This window comes from Coenobita brevimanus, chromosome 15, assembly GCF_032717465.1.
Source record: "Coenobita brevimanus isolate Jiangsu-jjx chromosome 15, ASM3271746v2, whole genome shotgun sequence".
Taxonomy (NCBI): domain Eukaryota; kingdom Metazoa; phylum Arthropoda; class Malacostraca; order Decapoda; family Coenobitidae; genus Coenobita; species Coenobita brevimanus.
The window spans coordinates 730,793-750,404 of record NC_136968.1 but is presented as its reverse complement, the minus strand read 5'-3'; the positions used below and the strand labels follow the sequence as shown (position 1 = coordinate 750,404).

The following is a 19,612-nucleotide window of genomic DNA, read 5'->3' as shown; positions in this document are numbered from 1 at the left end:
ATCAGTAAATAAGATAAACAAACCCACTTACAATATGGCGCTGGGGAGGAGGCGATGAAAATAAAGATGAGATTAATAAAATATCAATCATTTAATTAGACCTCAATAATAAGGATGTATTGCCACATTTAATCTGAAAAATTCTGTCATCTTTTCAGCTAATTCATTACGCAATATATTAATTATACGATGTAGGGGTTGCTTTATACTTAGCGGGTACTGCCACTTTTCCATAAACATGCCATTTCGGCTTGATAAATTTCGACTCGTGGAAGCTTCATATGGTCTCTCATTTTGCGCATGACGCCATATAGAATTTCTTTTCAAAGATACGCATATCTTACACAAGAATCAATGAATGTGTACAGTGAAAGAGGTTTACATTAGTTTGAGACCACATTCCTATACCTTCTATTCAGTTGAGCATTCAGGTGGAAGTTTACAAGTATTATTATTTTTATGGAGAATTTAATTTTAATGGTAGATTATATACAAATGTGTTAAAAACCTAAAAGAGCATGAGAAAGGGGCGAATAAGTGTGAGCCGAATCCACTCCAAACTCCCAGTGACACATCTAGAGGTGGTGGGGGTGGTTGTGCGATCATGGCGTCCTGTTATACGTCAATTTTCTCCTAATACATCCTTCCCCCGGGCTCCAGAGGTGAGAACAATGCCTAGAATTAAGGTTGACGTTGTAAATCCCCAGCTCAGTGTTAAGAAGAGCCAAGGATTGTGGGATTTTGTGTGGGCAATATGTGGGTTGTCAGCTGAACTTGTCTCAAATTGGGCTCGGCTGTTCTCAAGATCACACTGAGCTCCCGGATTATCCTGTCATTATAGGCTTTTTTCAGATGGTTTTTTTGACCTGTTTTCATCACTCGGTTTTTTTTTAGGTCGTTCTGAACCATTTCGAACTTGTTTTGAAGTGTATACATTGTTTCTATCTATCTATCTATCTATCTTTCATATAATTTGACCGCAGAGCATCTTAAGACATTTACAGTTAATCTGGAATTTGTTATTAGGTTGGCTAATATTGTTGGCCATCATTCTCTGCACCTATTCTGTGATGGACTCAAACATTTATTTATTTATTTTTTTATGCTTTCGACATTTATTTATTCATTTTGTTGTGTTCTCAAACTCAGATCATGGTAAGCTATTCTCAGATACCGTAATACAACTCAATATTTGACAATGCAAGGACACTAAACTGTCTTTTGCAAGCTTTGATGTATCATTTGCTTGGCTGTAGTTACCAGAATGCAAACTTTGGTAAATTGTTAGGGCAGTACATGCATAAATTTCACCTTATTTAACAGTTGATAAATAACTGACTGAAAGATGAAACATTATACATTTCTTTCATAACCTAACTTGTGTGGATGAGGCAAAAAGAATGACCTGTATGTGGGATGTAAATATAAGCCAAGCCAAGTAGTTTAGGCTAAGAGGAATAAAAATAGGCAAGATTGTTGTGGAGTGGATATGGAAGTTGTGTAGATTGGCTTGGGATGAGGGAAGGGTTCCAGAGGACTGGAAATCAGGTATAATTGTTCCTTTATATAAAGGAAAAGGAGAGAGAGAAGTATGTGGTAACCATAGGGGTATTTGCCTACTTAGTGTGACTGGTAAAATATATGGTAGAATACTCATTGATAGGGTTAGGCATATGACAGAGGAGCTAGTTGGAGAAGAACAAGGGGGATTTAGGAAGGGAAAAGGCTGTGTAGATCAGATATTTGTTCTAAGATGTTTAGTGGAGAAGTATCTAGAGAAGGGAAGGAAAGTGTATGCTGCCTTCATGGACTTGGAGAAAGCTTATGACAGAATAGATAGGCAAGGTATGTGGAAGGTATTAAGAATATATGGAGTGGAGGGGAAATTGTTGAGTGCTGTGAAGAGTATGTACGAGGGAGCTAGGGTTACGGTGTGAGTGGATGGTGAGCTGAGTGAGTTCTTTGATCTCAATGTGGGACTGAAACAGGGTTGTGTGATGTCTCCGTGGCTGTTTAATATATACATGGATGGGGTTGTAAAGGAGGTGCAGGGTAGGGCAGTGGATGTGAGGGTGGCTCTAATGAATGAGGGTGAGATTTGGAAGCTTCCGGTGTTGCTGTTTGCTGATGATACAGTATTGTTGAGTGAAGATGAATGGGAGTTGCAAGGTTTGGTGAATGAATTTGGGACAGTGTGTAGGAGGAGGAAGCTGAAAGTTAATGTAAACAAAAGTAAAGTTATGGTGTTTGAGAGGAATGAAGTCACAGAGTGTGCAGTGAGGTTGGATGGTGAGGATATGGAGAATGTGAGTGCATTCAAGTACTTGGGTAGTGTGATGAGTAAGGATGGAACTTTGGGGGATGAAGTGCGTGAAAGGGTACAGCAGGGAAGAAAGGTTGTTGGTACACTGAAAGCAGTGATGAGAAATAGGGAGGTGAGTATGGAAGTTAAGAAGTCACTGCATGATAGTATTGTGATCCCTACCCTGACGTATGGAAGCGAGGCATGGACCTTGCAAGAGGGGAACAAGTCAAGAGTGAGAGCAGTGGAAATGAGTTACTTGATAGGAGCACGTGGAGTGACTTGGAGGTACAGGTTGACAAATGAAGAAGCGAAGGAACGATGTGGGGTGGATGTAGATGTGGTTGAGAAGATTAGGAGAAATACACTGAGGTGGTTTGGACATGTGAAGAGAATGGAGAATGAAAGACTGACTAAGAGGGTGTATGTAGGTGAGGTGGAGGGAGGGAGAGGGAGAGGTAGACCGAGGATGAGGTGGAGGGATGGAGTTGAGAGGTATATGAGGGAGGGGGGGGTGAGTTGGGGGGAGGGTAGTCAAATGGTGGGTGACAGAGCAACTTGGAGGCGTTTTGTCTGTGGCCACCCTTTGCGGGATTAGGGCGTCGGGCTATAGATAGATAGATAGATAGAAGTTACATTGCAAGAGAAATTTATGGAAGAAAGATGATGGTTTTAATAGGCAGACACATTGCCCTGTAGAAAAAAAGAAAAATTCATGAATACATTAATATCTTAAAAAATAATAATGATAATTTCCCCAGTTATTTTATGTCTTTTCATGGAGGGAACAATCTTGCAGGCTCATGGCCTTTGGTTCTTTCTTTCTTGCATTAAAAAAAAAGCTCCTAATTTAACTTTGATGAGCATTATGTATAGTAACATTAGGGACCATATTTCACAAGCTCCTTCAGCTTAGATCGTGTACAGTTGCTATACATTTACAGTAAAAAAAATTGGTAAAATTATCGTTTAAGCCCCTAACCTCACTTTTTTTTTTTTTTTAAGCTACCCTAACCAAACCAATCCAACCTAACCTATATGAGGCTGTGCTGTATTAACTGAAGTAACTGGTACTCAAAATTTTTGTCATTGGAAGAACTCTCCATTAGAGAACAGAAAAATAATGAATTCCATTAGGGGTTGAAACCATAATAGAACCAAATAATTTTATTGTACATGTCGTCTCTCCCTTGTTTTTTTTTTCTATCTATCTATCTATAGCCAGACGCCATAATCCCGCAAAGGGTGGCCGCAGACAAAACGCCTCCAAGTCGCTCTGTCACCCACCATTTGACTAACTTCCTCCCAACTCACCCCTCCTTCCCTCATGTACCTCTCAACTCCATCCCTCCACCTCATCCTTGGTCTACCCCTCCCTCTCACAATATTTTTCAGATGTGTCTTGGGCTCTCATGTGTTTTTTTTTTTTTATTACGGTACTCATGTTGTTTTTCTTTACGTACAGTAATGTATTTTTGGCTTTCACTTGTTTATATTTCAAACAGTATATTTCCTTTCACTCATCTTCATTTCAAAAGATATTTCTTAAATGTAGTATCGGATCTCACTTATTCTTTATTTGTAATGATATAGACTTTTGAGATGTATTTTAGGGTCTCACTCCTTTTTTTCTAATGATGTTTTTTAGATGTATTTCGGGTGTCACTTTTTTTTTATACTAACTATTTTTCAGATGTATATAGGGGTCTTTTTTTTTTTTTTTAATTCTAACAATGTTTTTTAGGTGTATTTTGGGTTGTCACTTTTTTTTTTATTCTAACAATATTTTTCATATGTATTTAGGGGTCTTTTTTTTCTGCTGATGTTTTTTAGGTGTATTTTGGGGTTAAGCAACGTTGGGTCTGGTTAGTACTTGGATGGGTGACCGCCTGGGAACACCAGATGCTGTTGGCATAACGTTCTCCCTACGTGTCAAGTGGGGTTGGTGGAGGATTAGTGCCCCTCCCTGTAAAACAATTAACTGTAAGCCCTTGGCCACCCCGTTTGGGATACATGGCATCTGGCAGTGAATGAATGAATGAATGCACTTTTTTTTTTTATTCTAACTACTGTATATTTTTCAGATATATGTAGGGGTGTCTTTTTTTTTATTCTAATGATATTTTTCAGATTTATTTTGGGGTCTCACTTTTTTTTTTTATTCTAATGATAGCAGTATTTTTTTGGTGTGTTTTGGAGTGTCACTTTTTTTTTTATTATAATATTTTTCAGATGTATTTTGGGATGTACCATATGTGCTGCCTACATGTCAAGTGGGTTAGTGGAGGGTTAGTGCCCCTCCCTGTAAAACAAATAACTTAGAGTCAAATGGCCACCCCGTACGGGATTATGGCGTCTGGCAATAGATAGATAGATAGATAGATTTTGGGATGTCACTCTTTTTTTTTTTTAATTTGACATGGTATTTTTCAGATGTATTTTGATGTTCATTATTACTTTGACCTTCATTTTTATCATAGGTCACGACTTATGATAATGTGGTCCTTTTCCTCCCTGTCTTCCTGTCTATCAATTGCCAGATGCCTTAATCCTGTAAGGGGTGGCCGCAAACAAATGGCCTCCATGTCACCCTGTCCCCTGCCATTTCACTGCCCTGTTCCCAGCCAGCTCACACTCCCCTCTCTCATATAGCTCTCCACTCCACCCCTCCATCTCATCCTTGGCCTGCACCTCACTCACACACACCCTCCTTGTTAGTCTCCCTCGTTTTCCTCCCTAACAGTCATAAAACTCTGGCAAATTGTGGGTCAAAAACTTAAAAGCCAAACCAACCATTGATAAAAATTAGTGATTGATTTTTAGGATTGTTTTGGACGTAACTAATCCACAAAAGCTGTTCTCGAATCCTTACCTTGGCACTGTAGACTGATGTTTAAGGCGTTATTTATGTCATCGTAAACTGAGTAAAATTGAGGAAAGGTAGCATGATTCTAATCCCTGTGTTTTCACTGTCTCTTTTAAATTGAAAAAAACAAAAACAAAAAAATAGTGAGCAGTAGCAGAGTTAAAAAATAAATAAATAATAATCGCAGTTGTTGTTGAGTAACCCTGGTCTGTCTGGTTAAGTAGATCCTTCAAGCACAGCATAGTTCAGGGATTAAGGCTGATATGTACTGTACTGGTTAATTTCTTCTCTGTTCACTAAGAGAGGTAGAGTATATAAGAGAGGGGTGTGTGAGCTGGGGGAGGGCAGCATAGGGTGGAGAGTGAGAGACTAATGAGGAGAGTGTGTGTGAGGTGGAGGAGGGGAGAGGGAGGAGGAGGCTGAGGATGAGGTGGAGGGATGGAGTAGAGAGGTAGCTATATGAGAGAGGGATGTGTGAGCTGGGGGAAGGGCAGCAAAAGGGCAGGGGACAGGGGTACATGGAAGCGATTTGTTTGTGGCCACCCCTTATGGGATTAAGGTGTCTGGCAATAGATAGATGGGTAGATTCACCAGATAATTATTTGCTTAGTCTTTAGAGAATATGTAATAACAAGAACACTAGGTAATTTAGTGGTTTACCCCTTCACATTGAGCATTCAATTTATGTTTTATTCTTGCTGCTGCTGATGATTATATTCAGGTCTGGAGAGTGCCCTTGTAATGAAGAAGTTAATGAAGGCTGTGTCTAACCCCTCCAGTATCTTCTGAGCTCAGTATGGGCCCGGACACACTTGCCTCCGAAGATGTGATTGACAAGACAAAACGAAGCGCCAGATTAGAGCTGCTTCAATATTTGAGTCTGAACGTTGGACGGACCCCTGAGCCTGATTTCCTCTTGACGATCACATGTTCGGGGGCAGGTGTGTCTGGGCCCTAACATCATCATTTCCTTTGTTTTGTTTATAAAGACGCCAACATGCTTGTATGTGTATTGCGTCGGCCTTGGTCACCTAATGGCGGCTCTCCACACTTCTTGATCTCAGGCAACATCCCTATTCAGTCCTTTATCTCTGAGGTCATCCTATCTGAGAATTAGAGAGAGAGAGAAGGATAGTTACATGTGGTGGTGCTGATATAACTGGATTTTGTGGCAATCGGGTTTTACAAACATCCCTCAACCCACAGCCAATCCCCCAAAAGGAGAATCTTAAACAGCAGGAGAAAGATAACCCTAGCCTGCAGTCCACTGGGTTCACATTTCAGATGAGCCTGGAGTAGCAAGAATAAAATATAAATGAGTGGAGAGGTATGTGAAAGAGGGGTGTGTGAGGTGGGGGGAGGGCAGCAAAATGGCAGGGGACAGGGTGACATGGAAGCAATTCGTGGCCATTTTTTTCAGAATTAAGGCATCTGGCTCATGGTAGATAGAAAGCTCCTTTATTGTCATTGTTCTTTCTGTTAACCCTTTTAGTTATTTGTTTATTTATTTATTTATTTATTTTTTGCTATCTTCAAGTTTTAGTCAACTTACAATAGGCATCAAGTTGTGAAGAGGTTAATGGAAAAATTTGTCTTTCCATCACCACAAATCGGGTTGCAAAAGCTTAACAAAATCATGATGGGGTAGCAGAACTAAACTGAGATAGATAGACAGATAGATCCCTTATTGTCATTGTTCTTTCTGTTAACCCTTTTCTCTCTTACTTTATTTATGTATTTAATTTTTTTTTTTCTATCTTTAAATTGTAGTCAACTTCAGATAAGCATCAAGTTGTGAAGAGGTTGATGGATTATGTGCCAGTGTCTTTCCAGCAGTGTGAGTATAAGTGGTTGGGGAATGGCTGGGAGAAGAAGAGATCAGAGGAGGGAGGAAGAGATCAGTAGGTCGGAAGTAGTGGAAGCGATGAAGAAGATTAAGCTGGGAAAGGCCCCAGGAATTGATGGAGTGTGTGGTGAAATGCTTAGGTATGGGGGTGAGATTGTTGTGGAGTGGATATGGAAGTTGTGTAGATTGGCTTGGGAAGAGGGAAGGGTTCCAGAGGACTGGAAATCAGGTATAATTGTTCCTCTGTACAAAGGAAAAGGGGAGAGAGAAGTATGTGGTAACCATAGGGGTATTTGCCTTCTTAGTGTGACTGGTAAAATATATGGTAGAATACTCATTGATAGGGTTAGGCATATGACAGAGGAGCTAGTTGGAGAAGAACAAGGGGGATTTAGGAAGGGAAAAGGGTGTGTAGATCAGATATTTGTTCTAAGATGTTTAGTGGAGAAGTATCTAGAGAAGGGAAGGAAAGTGTATGCTGCCTTCATGGACTTGGAGAAAGCTTATGACAGAATAGATAGGCAAGGTATGTGGAAGGTATTAAGAATATATGGAGTGGAGGGGAAATTGTTGAGTGCTGTGAAGAGTATGTACGAGGGAGCTAGGGCTACGGTGCGAGTGGATGGTGAGCTGAGTGAGTTCTTTGATCTCAATGTGGGACTGAAACAGGGGTGTGTAATGTCTCCATGGCTGTTTAATATATATATGGATGGGGTTGTAAAGGAGGTACAAGGTAGGGCAGTGGATGTGGGGGTGGCCCTAATGAATGAGGGTGAGATTTGGAAGCTTCCGGTGTTGCTGTTTGCTGATGATACAGTATTGTTGAGTGAAGATGAATGGGAGTTGCAAGGTTTGGTGAATGAATTTGGGACAGTGTGTAGGAGGAGGAGGAAGCTGAAAGTTAATGTAAACAAAAGTAAAGTTATGGTGTTTGAGAGGAATGAAGTCACAGAGTGTGCAGTGAGGTTGGATGGTGAGGATATGGAGAATGTGAGTGCATTCAAGTACTTGGGTAGTGTGATGAGTAAGGATGGAACTTTGGGGGATGAAGTACGTGAAAGGGTACAGCAGGGAAGAAAGGTTGTTGGTACACTGAAAGCAGTGATGAGAAATAGGAAGGTGAGTATGGAAGTTAAGAAGTCACTGCATGATGGTATTGTGATCCCTACCCTGATGTATGGAAGCGAGGCGTGGACATTGCAAGAGGGGAACAAGTCAAGAGTGAGAGCAGTGGAAATGAGTTACTTGAGAGGAGCATGTGGAGTGACGTGGAGGGACAGGTTGACGAATGAAGAAGTGAAGGAACGTTGTGGGGTAGATGTGGATGTGGTTGAAAAGATTAGGAGAAATACACTGAGGTGGTTTGGACATGTGGAGAGAATGGAGAATGAAAGACTGACTAAGAGGGTGTATGTAGGTGAGGTGGAGGGAGGGAGAGGGAGGGGTAGACCGAGGATGAGGTGGAGGGATGGAGTTGAGAGGTATATGAGGGAGGGGGGGGTGAGTTGGGGGGAGGGGAGTCAAATGGTGGGTGACAGAGTGACTTGGAGGCGTTTTGTCTGCGGCCACCCTTTGCGGGATTAGGGCGTCGGGCTATAGATAGATAGATAGATAGATAGTCTTTCCATCACCACAAATGGGGTTGCAACATCTTAACAAAATCATCAGGGGTAGCAGAACGAAATTGGAACCCTCATCATCATAGTGAACAGGGTAAAATTCATTCATTCATTCATTGCCAGACCCCCTAATCCCAAACGGGGTTGCCAAGGACTTATAGTTATTTGTTTTACAGGGAGGGGCACTAATCCTCCACCAACCCACGTGACACGTAGGGAGCACGGGGTAAAAGTTCACAGTAAATTTCAGAAACCTTTCCCAGTACGGTGTCATGGTTACAGATGCACCTGATATGCCTGAGCCTTCATTTCTGAGAACCTGTTGTGTGGAAAAGTCATGATATTTTGGAAGTCACGCACGAATTTTTCCCTACGTGTCAGCAAGTGGGTTGGTCGAGGATAAGTGCCTGTCCGCGTAAAATAAGTAACTCAAAGACAAATGGCCACCACTTTTGGGAGTATAGTGTTTGGCTGTAGATAGATAGATAGACAGATGCACAGCTTAATGAAGACTGCCTATCTTAGTGACCTGCACGTGAGTACTTATGATAGGAAAGACCTCTTGCCCTAAAGGCTGGAAGGATTAATGAAGGCTATACTGTATTTGGCCTCTTTAATGTGAAGTGGCTCTCCTATGGTTAGTACAGTCTGTGATAGCAAGAGTAAAATATTAAAATCATTACATGGATTTACCCCAGGGAAGATATTTATCAGTGAAGGCTTCAGTTGGAAGAATCTCTTTAGCGTTAAAAAATAATAATTTGAAGGTAACAAGAATACAATAAAGTTTGTGTGGTTGTAGTACTCTTATAAAATCTATCTATCTATCAGTCTATTGCCAGATGCCTTAATCCCATAAAGGATGGCCACAAAAATTGCCTCCATGTTGCCCTGTCCCCTGCCATTTCACTGCCCTTTCCCCAGCCCACATGCCCCTCTGTTATAAAGTAAAAGTAATAACAAAGACTATACTGTATCAACCCTCTTCCCTTGGCCGTAAGAATCGGTTACTGGTAATCTTCTCAGGGGGGTTTGTCTTTATCTGATAGAACTGGACCACTCTCACAAAGCAAGTACTAAGTCATGATTGTGTGGATTTCTGTGGATTTGACGAGCGTTAGGTGTGAGGAGAGAACGACGTCATGTAACGGTACTGGGTTCTTCATCCTAGAGAAGTAGAGTGACAAGGTGGAGAGTGAGAGACTGCCAAGGAGAGTGCATGTGAGTGAAGTGGAAAGGGGAAGAGGGAGGGAGGAGGCCAAGGATGAGATGGAGGGATGGAGTGGAGAGGTATTTGAGAGATAAGGGTGTGAGCTGGAAGCAGGACAATGAAATGGCAGGGGACAGTGTGACATGGAGGCAATTTGTGGCCACCCCTTACAGGATTAAGGCGTCTGGCAATAGATAGATAGATAGGTTGTAAGAATAAGAAAAATGTCAATGTACAGAGATACTTAACCTGGTTATGTCTTTCTTGTGGTTTGTTTTTATGTTACTAGAATATTTTATTAAGGTTAGAGGAGCCACATTCTAGAGAGGAGGTCTGCCTGTCTACCAGTCTATAGCCAGATGCTGTAGTCCCAGAAGGGGTGGCCATTCTCTTTGAGTTAGTTGTTTTACAGGGAGGGGTACTAACCCTCCACCAACCCACTTGTTGACATGTAGGGAACACGTGGGTTGGTTATATGGTTACCACCCAGTGTTATATATGGTTTCCTGGCTTACTGGAAACCATTAGTCTTGTCACTTAGTGAAAGCCACCTGAAAAGGAGAGAAGAGTAATAAAAAATGACAGGAAAGATGGGAGAAATTGGAGGAGAGGAGGACAGACGCTGAAAAAAAATGATAAAGGTGAAGGAAGAAGTAGGCAGCACTAAAGAAGTTAAATATTTTGCTTATTTCTTCCCACCTGAACATGATTTCATTCAGCTTTGGGAAGACCTTGTGTAGTGATGGGAGTTATGGAAAATTTTTATGATTGGCTTATTCTTGCAGTGGGAGTTAATGAAGAGTAATTACTATTTTATTGGCTTATTCTTGCAGTCGGAATTCATGAAGAGTAATTATTTTATTGTTTTTTTCTTGCATCAAGAGCCAGTGAGGTTGAGTAATGATTATTTGATTGGTTTATTCTTGAGTAGGAATTAATGAAGAGTAATGATTATTTTATTGCTTTATTTGTGCACTGGGAGTTAATGAAGATGAATTATTATTTTATTGGTTTATTCTTGCAGTGGAAATTAATGAAAATGAATTATTATTTTATTTTATTTTATTTTTATTTTTTATTTTTATTTTTTGCCCTTGGCCTTTGATTGATGGTGCTACTGTCAGCAGGGCAATAGGTAGGATGCAATTGGGGAAAGGCAGCAGGTGTGTCTGGGTTGACTGCTGAAATGCTGAAGGCCTCAGGGAGATACAGGAGTGGGTTTAGTTACTGACTTGATAAATACAATTATATGTGAGTGTGTTGTCCCAGATGATTGGCTGAAGAGTGTAATTGTAAAGATGTACAAGGGGAAGGGTGATGCCCTGGAAAGAGGAAATTATAGAGGTATAAAGCTTTTAGATCAGATAATGAAGATAATGGAGAGAGTTTTAGAAGGTATGATTAGAGAAAGAGTGAATATTGATGAGATGCAGTTTGGGTTTATGCTAGGTAGGGGGACCACTGATGCCATATTCATTGTTCGACAGCTTCAGGAAAAATATATAGAAAAGAAAAGGGAACTGTTCTTTGTTTTTGTTGATATGGAGCAGGCCTTTGACAGAGTCCTTAGGGAGGTGGTGAAGTGGGCAATGAGAAAGCTTGGGTTGAAGGAGTGGCTGGTTAGTGGTTATGGCCATGTATGTGGGTGCTTGTACCCAGGTGAGAGTGAATGGAGATTTGAGTGATGAGTTTTCTGTGAGTGTTGGTGTGCATCAGGGGTCAGTATTTGAAGCCCTCTCACATGATGTCAGAAATGGACTCCTGTGGGAGATGTTGTATGCTGACGATTTGGTGTTGATTGCAGAGAATAAAAGGGAGGTGGAGGAAAGATTTTGGAAGTGGAAAGATAGTATGAGGCACAAGGGCTTGAAAGTAAATGCAGATAAAACAAAGGTGATGGTATCTAGGGCTGATGGCAATACTGTCAAAGAAGGAGAGTGGCCATGTGCAATTTGCCACAAGGGTGTGGGAAGTAATTCCATCTTGTGCAGTGTTTGTGATAAGTGGGTGCATAAGAGATGTAGTGATAATAGAGATAGACTTTGAGATAATGCAGATTTTATGTGTGTGGTGTTATGGGGAGAGCATGTGTGATTGTGTGAAAGGATTCATCATGCTGGTGAATCTCTTGAGTGTGTGAAAGTGTTTAGTTATCTGGGAGACATGTTATGTGCTGGAGGTGGGGCTGGAGCTACGGTACCTATGTGGCTGGAGTGAGGAGTGGTTGGAAGAAGTTCAGGGAGCTTTTGCCTCTCTTGACATTGAGAGGGCTTTCCCTCTGTGCTAAGGGATCTTTGTATGTGGCATGTGTTAGGAGTGTAATGCTGTATGGTACTGAGACCTGGGCAATTAAGGAAGAGGATGTTTGCAGGCTAAAATGTACAGAATTGGCAATGATTAGGTGGATGTGCAGTACGTCCTTGAGTGCGAGGCCTGGGGAGACTAGGTTTACGATGGAAAACTTAAGAAGTAGGATGGGACTGGAGTGTATTGGTGTTGTGATGAGGAGAGATAGACTGAGATGGTTTGGGCATCTGGAGAAGATGGGGGATGATAATTAGGTGCAGAAAGTGAGAAGTGTTAACGCTGGGGGTAGGGTTGTGAGGGGTAGACTGAAAACGATCTGGGACGAGGTCATTGAGTGTGACCTCAGGGGTAAGGGACTGAATAGGGAGGCTGCCAGAGATCGAGCAGCATGGAGAATAACCATTAGGTGAGCAAGGCCAATGCATGCAAGCATTTTGGTGCCTTTATAAACGAAACGAGACTGGCCCAATTGCCTAGTAGCATTTTCTGTTATGGTGGTGTGGATGTGGATGTGATAGAAAGTGTTCGGAGAAATACATTGAGGTAGTTTGGCCATGTGGATAGGACAGAGAGCGAGAGACTAATGAGGAGAGTGTTTATGAGTGAGGTGGAGGGGGGTAGAGGGAGGGGGAGGTCAAGGATGAGATGGAGGGATGGAGTGGAGAGGTCTGTGAAAGAGGGGGTGTGAGCTGGGAGCATGGCAGTGAAATGGCGGGGGACAGGGCGACATGGAGACGATTTGTTTGTGGCCACCTTGTATGGGATTAAGGCGTTTGGCAATAGATAGATAGATATTTATTTATGGATGTATTTATTTCTATCTATCTATCTATTGCCAGACGCCTCAATCCCGTTTGGGGTGGCCACAAACAAATCGCCTCCAAGTCGCCCTGTCCCCCGCCATTTCACTGCCCTGCTCCCAACTCACCCCCACCTCTCTCATATACCTCTCCACCCCATCCCTCCATCTCATCCTCGGTCTCCCTCCCTCTTCCCCCTCCACCTCACTCACATACACTCTCTTCGTCAGTCTTTCACCCTCCATCCTCTCCACATGGCCAAACCACCTCAGTGTGTTCCTCATAACGCTTCCTATCACATCCACATCAACACCACAACGCTCCTTTATATCCTCATTCGTCAGCCTGTCTCTCCACATGACTCCACAGGCTCCTCTTAAATAACTCATTTCCACTGCTCTCACTCTTGACTTGTGTCCTTCCAACAACGTCCAAGCTTCACTTCCGTACGTTAGAGTTGGTATCACAATACTGTCATGTAGTAACTTTTTCACTTCCATGCTCACTTCCCTGTTTCTTATCACTGCTTTATTTATTTATATATTTATTTATATCAACCTCCCCAGTGATTTAATTACTATGGTACAATTTTTTTTTTCTTTCAATTTAACTTTGCCTAAAATTGCCATCTCTCCATATTGAATGCCAGGCTGTAATAGTTAATTCTATCTATCTATCTATTGCCAGACGCCTTAATCCCATAAGGGGTGGCCACAAACAAATTGCCTCCACGTCGCCCTGGCCTGTCCTCTGCCATTTCACTGCCCTGCTCCCAGCTCACACCCGCCTCTCTCATATACCTCTCCACTCCATCCCTCCATCTCATCCTTGGCCTCCCCCTCCCTGTCCCCCCCTTCACCTCACTCACATACACTCTCCTCGTCAGTCTCTCCCTAGAATATGGTAGTCATGAAGAAGTGTAGAGAGGATATAGAGCCATAGTGTCTTTTTTCTCTCTCTAAACTCAAATAACGTTCCAGAATTTGGAAATCTGGGCCAAGTTAAGGTGAACGAACTGTAGAAGAGATGGTGATGATATTGAAGATGTTGATGATATGTTTGTGGTGAGAAGTCAGGCGTGAGGAGGGGTGGGAGTGGAGAAAGTGGGTGTGGTTGGTGGTAGTGATAGTGGTAGTTTTGGTAGTAGTGGTGGTGGTTGTGATAGTAGAGGTAGTGATTGAGGTTGTGGTGCCTAGTCGAGATGGTGGTTGCTGTGGTAGTAGTTATACTGATAGTTGTTGTAGTTGTGGTGTTGGTGGTGGTGGTAGGAGCTGGTAATAGTTGTAGTGGGGGTGGTGGTGGTTGTTGTGGTAGGAGGTAATAATACTTGTAGTGGTGGTGGTGGTGGTAATTGTAGTTGTGGTAGTAGTGGTAATTGTGGTTGGCAAGTCATGGTAGTGGTAGTGAGGTGAGGGAAAGAGTTGAAATGGAGAAAGTGGGTGTGGTCTGTTCCCTTGTCCATCACTACACCTACCACAACAACCACTACCAATGCTTGACTACTACAACTACTGCTACTACTACTACTACTGCTACTTTACTACTACTGCTATTACTACTACTACCACCACCACCATTACTACTACTACTACTACTGCTGCTATTACTACTACTACCACCAACACCATTACTACTACTACTACTACTACTACTACTACTGCTATTACTACTACTACCACCACCACCATTACTACTACTGCTACTACTACTACTGCTGCTATTACTACTACTACCACCACCACCATTACTACTACTACTACTACTACTACTGCTGCTATTACTACTACTACCACCACCACCATTACTACTACTACTACTACTACTACTGCTGCTATTACTACTACTACCACCACCACCATTACTACTACTACTACTACTGCTGCTATTACTACTACTACCACCACCACCATTACTACTACTACTACTACTACTACTGCTGCTATTACTACTACTACCACCACCACCATTACTACTACTACTACTACTACTACTACTGCTGCTATTACTACTACTACCACCACCACCATTACTACTAGTACTACTACTACTACTGCTGCTATTACTACTACTACCACCACCACCATTACTACTACTACTACTACTGCTGCTATTACTACTACTACCACCACCACCATTACTACTAGTACTACTACTACTACTGCTGCTATTACTACTACTACTACTACTACTGCTGCTATTACTACTACTACCACCACCACCATTACTACTACTACTACTACTACTACTGCTGGTATTACTACTACTACCAACACCATTACTACTACTACTGCTGCTATTACTACTACTACCAACACCATTACTACTACTACTGCTGCTATTACTACTACTACCAACACCATTACTACTACTACTGCTGCTATTACTACTACTACCACCAACATCATTACTACTACTACTACTGCTGCTATTACTACTACTACCACCAACACCATTACTACTACTACTACTATTACGACTACTACTATTACCACCACCACCACATCTACAGCAACAAATACTACTACTACTACTACCACCACCACCACCACCACCACCACCACCACAGCTACTACTACTTTACTGCTACTACTACTGTAACAACCATCATAACTAATAGACAATAGTCACCACTACCACACATGAGAGAGAGAGAGAGAGAGAGAGAGAGAGAGAGTCCATCCATGTGCACTTCGCCTAATAACTTGATGTGTATTTACGGGTACATGTGCACCGTCCATCTCTCTCTCTCTCTCTCTCTCTCTCTCTCTCTCTCTCTCTCATTAAGGTTTTATGATTGGTCAGTATTTATTTTTATTAATCTCTCTCTCTCTCTCTCTCTCTCTCTCTCTCTCTCTCTCTCTCTCTCTCTCTCTCTCATCGAAAACACTCTTATCTCGCTGCCTCCACTTTCCCTGCCCTTATCTGTGCCGTAGAGCTAGTTCTCACCCCTATCAGTTAATAATAAACCTATCTCTTTCTCTCACTTCGACACGTCTCTTCCTCTCTCACTTTAAGCTGTCAGGTTGGAGAGAGCAAACTTACCATATTTAATTCTCTCTCTCTCCCCCCCCCCCTGTCTCTCTCTCTCTCTCTTAACTTGGCCCAGATTTTCGTCCTTTTGCAGCTTATTTCACGTAGCTCAGTGGCAGAAAAAGACAATACTACGGCTCTACATCCTTCTCACGGCACTTCTTCGTGACTAGCATCATATTCTAGTGTTAATCTTTTGTTACATGTATACCGATAATACTACGGCTCTACATCCTTCCCACAGCACTTCTTCGTGACAAGCATCATATTCTAATGTTAATCTGTTGTTATTATAGCATTCAAGAATGAGAGATGACAATTTTAGGTCAAGTTAGAGTGAAAGCAGTATAGTTCTAGCTTCCAAGGATGTCAGAGAGAGAGAGAGAGAGAGAGAGAGAGAGAGTCTTCTTTGTATGTATGTTCTACTAAATGTATGTTTTTATGTATGTATGTGGTACTTACATATGAGAGAGAGAGAGAGAGAGAGATTTTACATTTGATAGATGTCCTTCAACCATTTCCTCAGATAAACCAAAATTAATGCTGAGTCTGGCCTTTTATTATTATTATTATTATTATTAATTTTCATATTTTTGCGAGTGGGTTATATTCTCAGTGGCTTTAGATATTCCCTAACACCCTTCCCTAAGCGATTTAACCTGCACATTGTACCCCAATATCCTTTTGTATGGTATTGATGTATTGTATTGATGTAAACTGCGTGGATGTTAATATGACTTACAAAGGGGGGACAGGGCGACATGGAGGCGATTTGTTTGTGGCCTCCCCTTACGGGATTATGGCGTCTGGCAATAGATAGATTTGCAAAGGTGTACTGTGCAGAATAATTCGCCCAGGAAGAGTTGTTACGGAGCTCTTCCTGTGCCACCCATTGTACGAACCAGTGTCGGGCGGATTGTATGTGTGTGTGTGTGTGTGTGTGTGTGTGTGTGTGAGAGAGAGAGAGAGAGAGAGAGAGAGAGAGAGCACAGCCACGTGATTGATGACGTAAACACATCCACGTGATTGATTAAGATGTAAACTTTGCCATGATTGATGATATACACAGCCACGTGATTGATGACGTAAATACTGCCACGTGATTGATGACGTAAATACTGCCACGTGATTTATGAAAATGTAAACAGCCACGTGATTGATGACGTAAATACTGCCACGTGCTTGATGACGTTAACACAGCCACGAGATTGATGATATGTAGCAGCCATATCAATAACATTAATCGCCACATGACTGATAGCAGTTTAAATATAAGACGTGACTAAACAAACACGTGACGAATGTAAACAACTGCGTGACATGGCAGTGTAAACAACTACGTGACATGGCAGTGTAAACAGCCACGTGACAGTTGACAATGTAAACACATCCATGTGACATGACAGTGTTAACAGCAACGTGGTACGGCAGTGTAAACACAACCACGTGACAGATGGCAATGTAAACACAGCCACGTGACATGATTAAATACGACCACGTATCTAGTGACAGGCTAGTTGCGGTAGGAACTTGTGGTAGGCATAGATCTGTGACTTGTGGTGTTGCTCTAAGTTGTGCTGGTGGTAGTTTTTGCTTTAAATAGTGATGGTAGCAAGTAGTTATTTAAATAGTTGTCCTGGTGGCAGAGGTAGTAGTTATGATTGTGGTGGTTCTGATATGCTAGTGGTACGTGGTGGTGGTGAGGTGGTAGAAGTGGTTGCTGTGGTAGTGGAGGTTGCGAAACGAAGATAATGGTGACAGTGATAATTGTGGTTGCAACAGTGCAAGTGTTTGTTGTGGTAGTTGTGGTGGCCGAGTGGTAGTTACACGGTAAATGGTAGCGGTAACGTTACGCCATAATGGTAGTGGTGGTTGGTATGTAGTGGTGGCAGTGAGCTGGTAGTTGTGGTGGACTACTTTCAGCTGCCTCACGTACAAACGGTTTCTCTTCCGTTTCGTACGGTAGTGGAAAAAAAGAAAAAGAAAGCTAGAAGGAAGAAAATGAGAGAGACAAATCCCCTCCCGTCGAGAAATAACTATATTGATATTGTTTTCATATATGGAACGCGACAGTTACCTGCGTTTGATGTAAACATCCTGGGAGAAAAATGTTTGTTGACATTAACGGGCAGCCATTGTGGAAATCATGTTGCCAAATTTGAATATATTTAAACTTCATTTTATCCACTAATATCTGTGACCTAGAGGATTAATGATAGTGAAAGGGAGTAATTAGACTGGTTTGTTAATAACTGTATTGTTAGGATTGAGGTAAATGTACCGGAAGGGAAGGTTATATATAAATGTAATTACAATATGACAACTCCTCAGTGGGGGGGGATGGCCAACGCGGGAAATAACAACACTGGTTTAGTCTGAGTTGAGCCACCGTGAGAGTAGGGTGTGTGTCTCTCGCTGCTCCCACCCAGCATCTTATCTGTCTGTCTTGTACCTTTGTTTATACAGGTTGGTGGCTGTTTACTTCCCGGGAACGTGTAAACAACAACAAATTGAGTCGTGATTTGTCTTTCATTTTGCTGTAATGATTTGTTTTTAAAGACAATGGTGTGAACTTGAATATTTACTGAATGACGTGTGTGTGCATCAGTTCCATAAGCACACACACACACGTGTATACATGCCCTACATAAACACGCCTCGCTCATTTTTCTCGGCCTTCATGCCTGCGCACACGTTATTCATACACATGGAGGCATACACTACGCACACGAGCACCAGTACACACACACACACGCAGGTAAACAATTTCATTCATATTCACAGTATATACATCATCATCATCATCATAAGCTTTTTTCAGACCAAATTACATTGAAGATTGCTTTTAATATCATTCCTTTTTATCTTTTCTCAGCCACAAACTACACAACCAAATTTCAATTAATATTGAGGTGAAAATTGAGACAGCTAATCTTTCTATCGATTGCCAGAAGCCGTAATCCCATACCATAAGGGGTGGCCACAAACAAGTCGCCTCCACGTCACCCCGTCCTGTCATTTGGGTTTCCTTTCCCCAGCCCACGCCCCCTCCCCCCTCCCCCACATCTCCACATCATTGATCTCATCCTTGGTCTCCCCCTCCACCTCACACTCTTCTAGTCAGTCTCTCAATCTCCATTCTCCACTTCATCCCTCCATCTCATCCTTGATCTCCCCCTCCACCTCACCCACATACTCTTCTAGTCAGTCTCTCAATCCATCCCTCCATCTCATCCTTGGTCACCCTTTCTTCACTCACACACTTCTAGTCAGTCTCTCAATCTTCATCCGTTCCACTTCATCCCTCCATCTCATCCTTGGTCTCCCCCTCCACCTCACCCACATACTCTTCTAGTCAGTCTCTCATTCTCCATTCTCTCCATCCAGTCTCATCCTTGGTCTCCCCCTCCACCTCATCCACATACTCTTCTAGTCAGTCTCTCAATCTCCATCCTGTCCACTCCATCCCTCCATCTCATCCTTGGTCACCCCCACCACCTCACACTCTTCTAGTCAGTCTCTCAATCTCCATTCTCTCCACTCCATCCCTCCATCTCATCCTGTGTCTCCCCCTCCACCTCACTTACATCCACTCTTCTAGTCAGTCTCTCAATCCATCCCTCCATCTCATT

General features: G+C 42.2%; 1 protein-coding gene across 1 annotated transcript in view; it reads left to right on the top strand.

The window, feature by feature from the left end:
- The first annotated feature begins 588 nt into the window (after positions 1–588).
- The window catches only part of MICAL-like (protein), an 83,033-nt gene continuing 64,009 nt past the window's right edge, over positions 589–19,612 (top strand). Inside the window, exon 1 of the mRNA XM_080265382.1 lies at positions 589–662. The gene's annotated coding sequence lies outside the window, so the exon portion shown is untranslated. The remainder of the gene's footprint in view (positions 663–19,612) is intronic.